This window comes from Triticum dicoccoides, chromosome 6A (assembly GCF_002162155.2).
Source record: "Triticum dicoccoides isolate Atlit2015 ecotype Zavitan chromosome 6A, WEW_v2.0, whole genome shotgun sequence".
NCBI lineage: Eukaryota > Viridiplantae > Streptophyta > Magnoliopsida > Poales > Poaceae > Triticum > Triticum dicoccoides.
Window position 1 is genome coordinate 27017163 of NC_041390.1, and position 4710 is coordinate 27021872.

The window sequence follows — 4710 nt, forward strand, 5'->3', positions numbered from 1 at the left end:
CCAATCTCACCTACGCATCAAAACCACAACGATAGTTTGTCAAGTTGGTGTTGTTTTAACCTTCGCAAGGACCGGGCGTAGCCATACTCGGTTCAACTAAAGTTGGAGAAACTGTCACCCGCTAGCCACCTTTGTGCAAAGCACGTCGGGAGAACCGGTCTCGTGTAAGCGTACGCGTAATGTCGGTCCAGGCCGCTTCGTCCAACAATACCGCCGAACCAAAGTATGACATGCTGGTAAGCAGTATGACTTATATCGCCCACAACTCACTTGTGTTCTACTCGTGCATATAATATCAACACATAAAACCTAGGCTCGGATGCCACTGTTGGGGAACGTAGTAATTTCAAAAAATTTCCTACGCACACGCAAGATCATGGTGATGCATAGCAATGATGGGAGAGTGTGATCTACGTACCCTTGTAGACCGACAGCGGAAGCGTTATGAAAACGCGGTTGATGTAGTCGTACGTCACTACACTACGCACCAGAATTCCCTACTGACGTTTGTTGGGAAAAGGTCACTATTGCCGACCCACAGTCAGCCATGAAAATTTCTAACGGACTGTGGGTCGGGAAAACTCTGTACGGTGACCTGCGGTCGGTCGGGAATGCTACTACGTGTACCGTCCAAGTGTCGGTTGGGAATTCTTTTATGGCCCATGGACCATCGGTCGGTAAATAACCCCGACCAACAGTCCGATGCTATGGGCCTTTGGGGCGCGAACAACCAATTTTTCAGCGCGAATAGCCGGCCCAACCCACGAACTTTTCTCCCAAAATCAACAGACAGTCACACCGCGCACACATCAGCCAAATCCCTAGCTTTCCTTCATACGCATTCATTCCCCACGCCGGTCAATCTTCGTGCCGCCGCCTCCACACCGGCCGATCTCCGCGCTGCCGCCTCCACGCCGGTCGATCTCCACGCCTCCGCCCACCATGCCGGTCGATCCGCACGCCTCCCACCGCCGCCTGACGCCGACCGAGGCTTCCTCCAACCGATCCCCACCCCGTCCCACCGCCGCCCAACGCCATCGATCTTGCCCCTCCGGCCGTGGTGAAGCACTCCCCGGATGCGCTGCTGCTCGTGGTGTCCAACCCCGTCGACGTCCTCACCTACCTCGCCTTGAAGCTTCCAAGGTTGTGTTCGAGGTGAGCGGCGTCATCTGCTCCGGTACCAACCTCGATGTCTCCAGGATCTGGTTCCTCATCAACGAGCCCTCCTCCATTCAACGCGCAGGACGTGCATGTAACTTACTACGCCCGGATCCATCCATGAATCCATTGGCCTCTTGCTCCCCAGATGAAAATTTCTCAGGTTCATAGAGATACTTTACGAGTATTTGTTTTTTAAGAAAGTCTAACTTGTTACTAATCTGTTCGATGGTTTCCAGAAGAAGGGAGCATATGTAACAAGCCTTCTAGATACTCTTCATGTTACTAATTTTCTCATAGAAAATTCTTCATTGCCATATATATTTTCTGTTGACATATCTTTAAGCATCAGTACTATATTTTGAAATTTTTTTCTCGATTATAGAAGATGTTATTTGTCCAGCCTATACTCATGTTTAATTTCCCCATAGTTTGCTTCCTTATTTTCTTTCCCATGTAATTATTATGTAGCTATTCTACATTCTGCGTAGTACTAATCAGATTCAAGGCAGTAGTTATATCGTTGATTAGTTGTTGCAATTTCTGCTACATATATATGTAGATTTGTGAAAGTATTTCTAAACATGTTACCAGGTTTAATGGAAGAAATCCTACAAATGAAATAAGAATAATGTTAGGTAAGGTGTCGGGGGTGTCCTGCCTCCTCTGTTCAATTTACACTGCTCCAGTGTCCTCACATAATAAATCTAAATTAAATAAAGTCGATATATTATTATATCTTCTGGACCAAATGATCTCCGTGTTATGAATATTTATCTACAATAGTATGTCCTTAATCAAAATTCCATGTATATTAAATGATGGAAGTAGTAGAATCTTTGTTGCAGTGTTTTATAGTTTCATTTATCAGAGACAATACTACTTGAAAGTATTCTAATTCCACCGAGGGTGAATGAATTTTAATCAGGAGTGTTGTGCTGCAGGATTCCCAGCCCAACCCAGCATCCCCTTCAACCCCGAACCGGTTTATTGTTGCGCCTCTACAACCTTACAGGCTGCCACAGTCGATGCAGCAGCTAGCAGCAGGGCCCATTGTCGTACTCGCGCATCCTAGGTTCATCTGCTTGCTGCTGTTTCGGCCATCGCTGAAACCAACCAGGAGTTGGTGGCGTCAAAGCACCAAGGTATAATAAGCTTTCTTCTTCATAGGTCATCACTTCCTAATCCTAGTTCAGTTCACTACATAATCCTAGTTCACTTCATAGGTCATCACTTCGTAATCCTAGTTCAGTTCACTTCATTATTCCTTTTATTTTAGTAATGGGGCATCATATTATTAAATATTTTTTGTTCTCTACATAGCGAATGAAAACTAGGTATTTGGAGGTTTTCTTCTCTGTTTTGCATAACTGACATGCAATTTGTTCCATGCCTTTTCTTTTCTGGAAGCAACCAAGATATATCATACATGAGGGTGTTACCCACTATTACTCTCAAGAGAGTCCAGATTAGGACATCAGCTTATTAGAACTCTATCAATGATGTTGTATTATGACACAGTCTACTAATCAATGATGTTGTATTATCGAGAAATTTGTCGTACTAGTAGCTTATTCCATGATGCAGTCTGCTAATATAGCTTACTGCAAAATATTTTAAACCAGGTTGGTCACAATTGTTAGTTTGTTAATGCCTTCATGTATGCAGCTCAAGCGCCTCTCCTTCATCAGGTAAAATGTCAACCTGAAAATCGTCTAGGAAGCAGGGTACATCCCCAAGATCCCCAATTGCAGGTAAAGATAATAAAAGAAAACTCTGTAACTTTCTAAGCAACACACGAGTAGAAAATTGTTGTATACAGAAGTGATGCTAGACATGCTTGTGTTTTTTCTGTATATTAATCTGACGGAACTATATGACCCTAATGATGGGTCTTGGATGCACTACATTAACCTAAAATTTAACCCGAAGAGCATCTTATTTGTGCCCTGTTTCCAGAATATTTTAAATATCTGAATGTTATGACAAATGAAATCAAACCATTTCTTGTACAATTGGTGGTTTAATGTCTCCGTTGTTCCCATTCGAGTGGCCTCATAGTTTGCTGAGCAAGAAATATGATCTGGAGAAGCAAATGCCAAATTCATCTGTTCGGACCGAAGTTGCAAAAGTAACTAGGAGTGATCATTTTTTCTGTGCACCATCTCTCTTCTAGTAGAACACAATCTATACTGCTGGTTTTTCATGTTTGTTTGCAGTTAGACAATTATCACTATATATTTATATAAATGTATATTGATACTTCTTATATTTATATTAAGGACCCCTGGGTTCATAGTTACTGTACACCTTCTACTCAATATTTGACAAAGTAACAAAAGATGGTTGATAAATATGTTGCTCTGAACCTTGGCTTATTAAGTGGCGGAGCTTTGACAGGGCGAACCTGGGCACCCCAGGTCATTTACTTAGAAGATGAGCACTCCACCAGGCTGTTTGTAGTAAACAACTTTGGCGATGCTCACGACAGGCAGTGATGCTATGTGATGGTGTCGAGCCTTGGGTAGGAAAGCAGAACATCATCAACTCTGCCTCACCTCTTCCACTACTGTTGTCCGATGGTAATTTTACCTGTATCCTTCCTATTGATGTACTGTATCCTTCTTTTGAGGAAGTACCAAAATACTACTTAATCACATAGTTTTACCTTTCCATTTAGTGCAAAATCGTATGAGCTAATTAGAACTTTTCCCAACATGAATCAAAACTAATAAAAAAGCAAAAGCAAAATCGTATGAGCTAATTAGAACCAGTCTGATTCTTTTGATTTTGCTTTTTTATTAGTTTTGATTCATGTTGGGAAAAGTTCTAATTAGCTCATACGATTTTGCACTAAATGGAAAGGTAAAACTATGTGATTAAGTAGTATTTTGGTACTTCCTCAAAAGAAGGTTGTATTTTGGTAGTACTCTGTTTTGGAGAAGCTTTTATATGTAATTGGTGTTAGAAATGTATTCTGTAAGCAGATAGGATCAATATGCTTAACATGATACAAATTGCAACTTGTGGTCGTAATTTGGTATTTTAAAAATAAAATCACATCATTTTGTAGCCCCCCTCCCCCCTGAAATTTTGTTCTGATTTTGAAAAATAGGAAACCTAGAGAGGCTAGAGTTTGTGCAATGTAACTGCTAATATGTTCTCTGAGAAGTGTTCCAGAAGCAGATGCAGAATATTCACTCGGTATTTTTACTTGCAGATGTTCAAGCTGGAGGATGTTCTGCAATGAGATGTAGAATGAAGGCTTTGATCTCAAGTACGAGAACGATGCAAGGATGTTGGTGGAAGGCTGTGAGGATGGGTATGTAGTTGCCCACTACAAGGAGCCAAGGCAGATGATGTGCCTCTTAGAAAAATTCCAGTAAACAACACTAGGAATTTTTGCTCTCAGACAATGAACCATAATGTCTCCTCTATTTCATTAGTTACATCAGTTTATAGGAAACTTGGATGGCCATTGGTTCATAACATATGCACTATTTATATGTAAAAATTAATGAATGTGTGTTATAATTGTTTGGTTCTGATATA

General features: G+C 41.4%; 1 long non-coding RNA gene across 1 annotated transcript; it reads left to right on the forward strand.

The window, feature by feature from the left end:
- Positions 1–2108: 2108 nt before the first annotated feature.
- On the forward strand, positions 2109–3719 carry LOC119319616. Its single transcript, XR_005154537.1, has 3 exons — positions 2109–2303; positions 2827–2912; positions 3542–3719. It is a non-coding gene; the product is annotated as an uncharacterized LOC119319616 (long non-coding RNA).
- The last annotated feature ends 991 nt before the right edge of the window (positions 3720–4710 follow it).